This window comes from Manduca sexta, chromosome 6 (genome assembly GCF_014839805.1).
Source record: "Manduca sexta isolate Smith_Timp_Sample1 chromosome 6, JHU_Msex_v1.0, whole genome shotgun sequence".
Lineage (NCBI taxonomy): Eukaryota > Metazoa > Arthropoda > Insecta > Lepidoptera > Sphingidae > Manduca > Manduca sexta.
Window position 1 is genome coordinate 7,847,551 of NC_051120.1, and position 9,945 is coordinate 7,857,495.

A 9,945-nucleotide genomic window follows, 5' to 3' on the forward strand; every position below is an offset into this window, starting at 1 on the left:
GTATTTATTTACTGACATAAACTTTAAAGATTCACTTCATATTAGATAAATAAAAAATAATATTTCGATTGAAGTCAGTGTGTAGAAGAGGTTCGAATTTGTTCAGTTACTTTTGTAGATGACTACATTATGTTATTCTCAGAAAAGTGAGTGTGCGAATGAGACAGAAGACTGTGAGATGCTCATAATACACTAATATAATCAAAGCTAATACATATTTACTTATTATAATCTATACATATTATAAAACAAAATTCCCTTTTCTGTCTGTCTGTATGTTATCGATTTTCTCGAAATCAATGCGTCGCGATCTTCACTGGTAAAGAATCGTCTTCACCGGTGAAGATCGCTATAGAGGTTAGGGTCTATATAGATAGACCCTAACCTAGCTACCTTGCCAGCCGTTCTCTAGCTATTTCTGATACCTCAAGAAGAAAATAAAAGAATAATACCGTCCCTGGAAAATGCTTTCCAAATTGATAAATTACTCAAGATTCCCCGAGCAAGGAACCAAAACTCAATTGTACAGTTCACTGGCCACGTATGACGTCATAACCAATGACGTAATGGAGCAGTAAATCTGGTTATAACTTTAAACCTCATCCGGCATGAGACTGAAGAGCGTGTTAAAAAATATAAAAAAGACTTTTTTGGAATTGTTGGCACAGAAGGACGTACTTGAGCTGCGAATTGAGTAGTTCTAGGTTAAAATTCCGAGTTGGATAACTGGAGCTTCTGTATTTCCAGAAACATATAAGTTGATTGTAGATATGGGCTTATCCAAAAATCTTTACCATTGATTCCCAAAGTGGTCCAGGTGGACGCCCAGGGGCCCACGGGAGACTCGACTAGACTAAAAGCGACGAAGATCGGCGTTGGCGCTACCAAAAAATTGGGGTTTACAACTAGCAAGTAGGAGTCCACGAAAATTTATCTGGTTTTGAGAGTAAAGAATATTGCTGGCTTGACTTCACCTATGAATGTAGGCCGATAATATTTTAGGAAGCTAAGCATCTGTTACATTAAATACTTGCATATTCTGAGGAATATAGTTGTAGCATGGTTGAGTCTGTGGTCTTGCAATTGTCAGGTGTCAGCTATCAAGTGTGACAGCTGACGTTTTTAAAAAGAGGCAGCCCTCCTCTCCCCTGTGCCCCTCGAGGCCCCTTTTATGGTAATTGCTTGTTGTTGTCCGTGGACGTTAATATAAAATATAAGTCAAACTTATTAAGACTATTATTTATAAAATAACAGAGATACTACAATAGTAGAAATTTATCTGCAGGGTGTCTACTAGAACAAACAGCAAACATTTTTCATCTTTCTTCGATTTGAACTAATTTTGAATATAAGACAGGGCGCACCAAACTACGTTGCGTTTGAGTACGTTATTTTAATTGATCAGGGTGTGTAATGTACGTTCGAGGGGGCAGCAATTGTTGCTGCTTAACTTGCAATCGGATTTTGTGACAGATCCATTCATTTCATTAGAAAGATCTTAATCGTAGAATTGCTAGCATATTGCATTTAAAAAACAGACTACTTCAAATGGACCGCTCTACTCGGCCGAAGGTCGCAGGCTCAACACCCAAGGCACATTCTGACTTGTCGAAGTTACGTGTATATTGATTATTATCTCTTGTTTTTACGGTGAAGGAAAACATCGTGAGGAAACTTAAAAAAATCTCCGTAAGAATTTCGAAGGTATGTGAAGTCTCCCAATCCTCAGTAGCCCGTGGTGGTGGACTAAGGCTTAAACCCTCTCAGTAGAGGAGTCCCGTGCTCAGCAGTGGGGAGTGAATGCAGGGCTGATATTATTATAGTTACATCGAAGTGTGGTGCACTGGTTTTGCCTCTGACTAACGCCAAGGAGTAAGGAGATAATACGTGTGAACTCATAACTTCTAGAATCTAAATTATTTCTTTGTATTAAAATGTTTGTTCCAAAGGTCAGCAGTTTATCACAATTATGATGAAAACGTCATTATAAATCATTCTTGACAGGAAAAAAATGCGAATAATGCAACAAAAGGCGAAGTACGATATTTCTCCTGTGGTTCCATACATGTATGATTTGTACTAAATGATGATGTCATGATTTGCTTTTACATCAATTGCATATAAAAATGCCGGTGAATCAGATCCGTTTTTTGACATAGTATAATAATAATATATTTTTTATATGGTATTAGTGGAGTGGGGTCCAATAGACAGTCGACTGGCGAGAGATGATTACCCCTCGATAGTCGACACAATTATGCCGGCCTGTTGGAACCGGATATACACAGGCTGATCCCGGAACGCGACACACACGGGCCACTATGACGGGTGTTATCACCTTGTATAGCTGGTCGGTATCCAGGCGGATATAAAATATATCCTACCACCAGCAATTTATAGATAAAATGTTTACAATACTTTAGCACTTTAGACAATTTGTAGTTTTACTTGTAATCATTTTAGGGATAAATACGTCAGCTTAGAATTGCTGGAATGTGTGAGTGTATTTATATTTTCAATAAAACAATTATCATATATCTTATCAGTGTTGTGTTCATTTATATATTAATTATAAGATGGCCACCTAGTTGTCGCTGTTGGGACATAAAAATTGTTATAAGTACTTAGTGTTTTTTTTGTTATTTATATAATATATGTATACGACATGTGTACCGCGACAATAAATTATTCTTTCTTTCTTTATTTCAATTAACCGAAATTATATTTTAAACACCAACGAAACACAACCACTATCTTGTTTACCTTGGTTTTTCTAAGAGATTTTTAAAACAGGATCCTAAAATAAAAGAACAGAATGACTCATTGCAAACGTGTTTAAAATCCACTTTACAGCTCATATTCGTAACTTTAATAAAAGTTGCTAAATATCACCATTTTTACCTGGTAAGAGTCTTCATGTGAAAGATAATTGCGTCGATTTCAGTGACTTTATTGCTATGTTCGTGGAATTTGATTCAGAATTCATTCTGTAACACTTTCTTTATCTGTTCGGTTAGTCTTATTTATTCGTAATATATATATTTTGATCTCGTTGATTTACAATTTTTTTTAAACGTAAACTTCTTTTCCTTATGCACAATTATTTTTATACTAGCTTTTGCTCGTGGCTTCGCCCGCGTGAAGGAGTTTTGCAGGATATTTTTTTTCCGACTTACTTGATATGTATGCAGGGGGTATCTTACTTTTACTAACTTTTATTGACAGAGGAAGGGGGATTTAAAGTGAGTGTTTGTGCCTAGTAATAAATTTGCTAGCGTTCTACATGGCGACATAGATAAACAAACAAACGAGTCTTACCTACATAATATTCGCTACCTACTTTGAATAATAATTTCAGTTTTCTATCCTATTTTATATAAAACTTACAATTCATAGTAGCATTTTAATGAATACGAAACGACTTTTCCTTGTTTTTCCAGCAGTTCCACATAAAAGACACCGAGTAGAGACTATTCTAAGTACTGCTTGGAATTGCGGTTGGCTGCGCACCAATATGACACAATCAAGAAATTATGATGTAATTAAACTGCCAACTAAATATATACTACGCGTTTTTCCTTTAGAGATAAGCACCAGAGACGGCCTTAGGGCGAGGCGAACCGAGCAACCGCTTGGGGCCTCGCAATGTGCCTTGAAGGACCTTTATTATTAATTTATTACGATCTTACGAAACTGTTAAAACCGAGGTACTTTTTTGCACTACCCGGGGCCTCGTTTTTTTTGGCCTTTCGCCTGGGATGTAGAAGGCACAATATTAAAACTAAGTTGATGGTGGGAATTTTAAATGTAAAAGGCAAACGTCGACATTATAGGGCTGTCAAAAAAACTAAACTTTACATTTCAAAACTTTTTAATTTCTTTTTCTATCATGCTTGCTAGAATACTTTTAAAATTCATGTAGGTAATGTAAAATAAAGTTGAAAAATCTTGAAAATCTTGACCTATAAGAATCAGTTGTACCTTTTTGTTAGTCACTACAAAACCAATTTTTGCACATAGCTTCCTTATTTTACGAGATATCAAAATATTAAATATACCAATAGTCGGAGAATAAAATTTCCAATTTAATGGTATATAGAACATACTTTTAACAAAATAACCTTTAACGACATTTAAAATTTTCGCCATCGATGCATAGATGTGTACACATCGAAGAGTTAAAACTTCACTAGTTTGTGTTCGCTAGTAATACCATTTGACTGAGTAATGATTTATTATGTTTATATTGAAATAAAACATTTTTTTAGGTTTTATAGCGGCTTTTATTACGAAAACGGCTTTTATAGCGGGGCTATATGTCTCAGCCCTCAGTCCCCCCCGTGACGTAAAGGCTCCACAGTCTTCGAAACGTCGGCAGAAAATTATAATATAATTAAACCGTGATAAAATCTGAAAAATACTTTTATTTCAATTTGTCCTGTGTATCGCCATTTTGGATACTATCTTCCACCGAAATACGATTCAAAGGGATTATTGGATCCCTAGTAATTGTACTTTCAGTACTTAGTAACTATTCGTTACCTGTAAAATAGAGGCAAATCGGCAGACACCTATAGAATTTACTTCTGAGAACCAGATTTTCAACTTTGACGACGCATTCTCATATTTTCATGTTTTTAAGTATTTTGGTTTCGTGGAATTTTGTTCTATCAACTATCTATGTTGACTAAGTATTGTTGTTATTTATATTTATGCTGATAATATAAAGAGGAAAGTTTGTGAGTTTATATGTATTAAAACAAATTCCTGTAACTTGCCTAAGTTATATTTTTGTCTTGAATTGTAATATATTTCTTCAGAAATTGAAGTGTTTTAATACTCTGTTATCATTTATACTACTAATGCATAAAGTTGAAGAGTTTGTTTGAACACGTTAATATCTACTGGTTAATAACTACTGGTTCAAATTGAAAAATTATAGTGGTAGCTTATTTATCGAAGAAGGCTATAAACTATATTATAACATCACGCTAAGGTTAATAGAAGCGTAGCATCAATTTGCAAAAACGGGGAAAATTTATTCCTTTTTAAAGCATCCGTTGCGTGCGTAAACGGTTATAGTTATGTAAGAAACATGTATGACACAATCTTTCCTTTTAAAAAGTCCTATATTTTAAAACAAAGTCCCCCGCTGCATCTGTTTGCTTTTTTGAACGTGATAAACTCATAATATACCCAACGAATTGCGATAAAATTTGTTATGGAGATAGTTTAAGACCCTGGGAAGAACATAGGCTTTGTACCCTAGGAAAATATATACCGGGACTTTTATCTCTTTCACGCGAGCGAAGCCACGAGCAAAAGCTAGTAGCTTGATAACCGTACAAATTAAACTGACATAAAGTAATCACTCGGTACTACAATTTTCTGCTTGCATTATATAAAATAAACAGTAAAAGAACAAGCAAAAGACTTATAAAGACAATGCAGACCGACAAAAGTATTCTTTATAAACCTAATCGATATTGCGTCCAGGTGTTCCGCTGCATGTAGGAACAGATGCCGATGGCTCGTCAATATTTAATGTCAGGCCAAACGGACAGGCCTACTTCGAAGACGATGAATCTTTCATGCATACTGATTTTTATGTTAACTCTTTTCGATTTAGATTGCAGATTCTAGTTGACGTATATGACTATCGCGCTAAGACTTTCTTCTTTCCTGCCAGCCCGAGCTGGCTTCTTTGTTTATTATATTTTTCATTTATTTTACTTTAAATATAAATTGTCTTTGTTTATATAAGCTAATTTAATTAAGTAATAATTAAATTTTTTCATGTGCCTTGCCTTATCATAAGTGCAACTATGTTCGCCTACGGAATGAATAAAGCATTTTATTTATTTATTTAAGGTCCTTCGATTCCCGGGTCAGGACAAAAATAATTTTGAATGGGTTTCCTTTTCGAAAATTACTCAGTCGCAGTCCGGAGTCAGGAAGTTGTGAGTGTATTACTCCCGTGCCTAGAAAAGCACGTAAAGTCGTTGGGTTTGTGACGGATCTCGTTCTTGTCATCTGTTGGGACAAAATAATATAAAAAAAAAACACGATAGAATCCGAACATAAATTTTATTTCGAATCAAATCACATCAATTTATTTTGCATAAAACATGGTATAAATTATGATGTTAAATATATTACACGTGCAACATGTTTTAACGGTATGCAAAAATTTTATATACGTACTTATAATTAGAGAACGTAGTTACGCAAATTAACTAATTAATAATACCTAATTAATTGGTATATCATGCTATTTATATCTATACTCTTTTAAGCATAGTTTTTGGAAAGCCTAAGTACTCCTATTATACCTATGATAACGAAACCCCAAATCAATGCTTAGCTTGTTATAATAAAACTGCAATTATATTATTTAAATGTTGTAATCATCCTTGACATTTATATGCATTTTGAGGAGGAAAACTCGAGGAATTCCCAGAATGGGCCTTTCATGTGAACTCGAAGTTAAAATTAACCTTCAACTTATATGAAGTATTAAATCAACTACAAATGTAGGAAAATGTGACTAAAATAAATGTTATATTTATTGTTTGTTAATGGCATTGTAGAATTTGAAACAGATGACAGCGGATTCAATTCCCGTGTCGTCTAATTTATTTCGTGACAGTTTTTTTTTTGTTTGTACATGGGGCGGTATTGGAATATTTTATATGAACATAATATTACCATTTAGGCTAGGTGGTAGTTCTCTTTGAAGCGACAGTTACTCTTGGTAGGTACCACCGCATTTTCTGTTTTTGTCATCAAGCATTACTGTTGAGTTTTCCCGCTTAACGAATACTATATCCAGAATACTGAATCATGCTATTACTGACAGGATAGTGCGCGAAGTAAATACTATGAACTAATCAAAATTATCCATTATTATCAAAATTACATATTAATGAATAGTTATAGCGCCCTTTGGTGGTCACGTTTTATTTAATACGTACTCACACATGCAAACAAAATACACGCATAACACCCGATCTTTTGTTTCGTTTACTTTCACAAATTAATTTGTATAAACGTGCACTTCGTAATCGGCGTATTGTATTTGTTATTTTTTTTATGTATAACATTTCAGCGTTTTTTTTATTGAACCACAGCGTGGCCTCCCTGCACCTGATGGCTGCTGAAGTTGTGACGGAGTTTATAAATAAATTAATAAAAATAAATGACTAGGAAGAACTATTGTTTATTTTCGTTTATTAAGACTACTCTACCAATCCGCACCAGGCTAGCATGGTGGACTAAGGCCTAATCCCTCTCAGTAGTAGAGGCGGCCCGTTCTCAGTGAGACAGTATATAACACAGGGCTGATATTATTATTAAGGCAAGTATTTTGCTCTACCTCTTACAATTATAAATCTAACATTACACAAACAAAAGTAATACAATCGTAAATATAAAATACCCAATGACTGAACAAATTGGTCCGAAGCGTGTGGTTAATACATTAAATAACGAACACGTACCAGCAATTTGATTATTATTAAAAAAGTAATTGTATTTACAAAGTGACCGATGCTCACGAGTGCGGGTGGCGAACGGTATAGCTCACTGAATTCTCGTTTTTCTGTGTTCATTCGACTAGAAGTTAGGGTTGCTGATGAATTTAATTTTAATGTTATTAACTGTTAAAACATATACTTATTAATAGGGTGGTGACTATTGTTTTTATAACTTTTATAAAATATGTACGTCGTATAAATTCTAAAACAGAAGAATCATTGAAATCTGGTGAAAAATCCGCAAGTTATAAGCCATTGAAATTTGGTAGTAGGGGTAAGTGTCAAAAACAGAAACAAGAGAAAATACTTACATGTGACGTCAGCGGGTATTATGACGCGTGCGATAGAAAGAGATGAAGCGATATCCCTACTCCACGCCTACTCCTACACGTAGCAGTATATGAAATTCGAATTGCTGTTTTCACAGAAGGATTTCTTCTTTGTTCTTATTGCTGTTACATATAAACAAAAACATAAAATTAAAAATAGTCAAATAACCTATTAAATACTTAATACTAATAAAAACATCATTATCAGCCACATGAAGTCTGCTGCTAAACATAAGCGGTTCCTATAGATTTCCAGACAGACCTGTAATAACGGTTACAGGTCTGTCTGGAATGTCTGTCCGGTGGTTAGCATTGCTTAAATAGCTGTCAAAATTAAACATCGGTGATTAGTTTAAGAGAAGACTAGTGAAATCGTAACTAAGCATAATAATAATAATAACAATATCAGCCCTGTATTATATACTTGCCCACTGCTGAGCACAGTTAGAGCAAGCGATAATTCACACAGAATACACGCATAACTTTTATTTAGAAAAGTCAAAGATGTGTACCCTTAAGATTTGAACCAGTGGACATTCGTCTTGGCATTCCATTCCACAACCAACTAGGCTATCGCCGCTCTGTCTCATTAAATTCATTCATTAAATACCAGTCATTAATAAAATATTGATGTTTTCCTTAATCCCAATGTTACTGTAAATACAAAAGATTGTGAAGAAAGAATGTATGTTATAAGCAAATGGAAACACAGCTGAATGGATTTTGATGTCCCAGATTAACATATGAATGTACTTTTATTTACATATATTTTTGACGAAACCGCGAACATAATTAACAGTGTTACGACCGACAATGCTTGGAATAATTTTTGTTCTAATTCAAATTACCAAGATGTTTACCCAAGTAGTTCAAACTTGCCAAACAGGGTAATTTGCACGATCCCGGCTAATGCCTGGAGCGATGTAGCCCTATCTAATCAGAGCTGGGCGAAGCTGGCGTTAATACCCGCTAAGGCGGTGTTTGCCGCCCTAATATCATTGCAAAGACGTCTCTGTCCGTTGAAATCATTGATTGGACGATTGATTATGTTTCATTATGAGTGGTTTTGGGTATAATTGAAATTAGACGGTGAAATAGATTTTCTTTCTTGTGGGGTAGAAATGGATTATAACAGCTAAAATACGTTATACTAGACGCTTGCATGGCTTCAATCGCGTTTAAGATCGTCTTTGGAAAAAACTACCCACGGTGTGGTTTTCGAAACAACAGTAACCTATTTTATGATAAGAACTATGTATCTGTGTTTCACATTCAATCCAAACGACTTCACAAAGATTCTTATTTATTCTAACTAGTGGTCATCCATTGGTCGAAATAAATATTTTGTAACACGTACATTTTTAAGCACTCTTACACATTTTTTATCGCTTTGAATGACGAGACAAGATTGCCGTTTGCCTGACGCTAAGCGATATGACCGCCCATAAACAGTAAAAATACCATACCAAAGTATTGTTTGGTATTCTATTGCGCTCGCCATCCTGAGACAAGAGATGTTAAGTTTTATTATGTTTAGTAGTTACACTGGCTACAATGTTCTTTAAACGAGAACACGACAATAACTACGTACTGCTGCTAGGCGGCAGAAATAGACGTTGCGGTAGTACCTACCCAGGCGGACTCTCACATATGACAGACCTAAAAACCAGTAATTTCTCCTAAATTTCATAATCCTTTGTGCGCGTAATTGGCCTAAAAGAAGGTAAAAAAAAAATCTATATATGTATAAATAACCTAATCCCTCTCAGTAGTAGAGGAGGCCCGTGCCCAACAGTGGGACAGTATATAATACAGGGCTGATATTATTATTATTATTTTATAAACATTAGATTATTAGTAGATGAACTGATTTAATTTCAATAAATGATCCCAAATGCTATGTTGTGGCGGATTCCTCATCAGCAGCAAATAAGTCCTCACCGCGGGTCACTGTGTTAAGGGACCTATTCTAGGAACGCCGTAAGTATTGCAATTAAAGCATCTTTTATACTTTTTAAGAGAAGACAGAGTAACACTGCGTTTCGTAATATTAGTGGTAATAGCCTAGTTAGGAGTGGTAC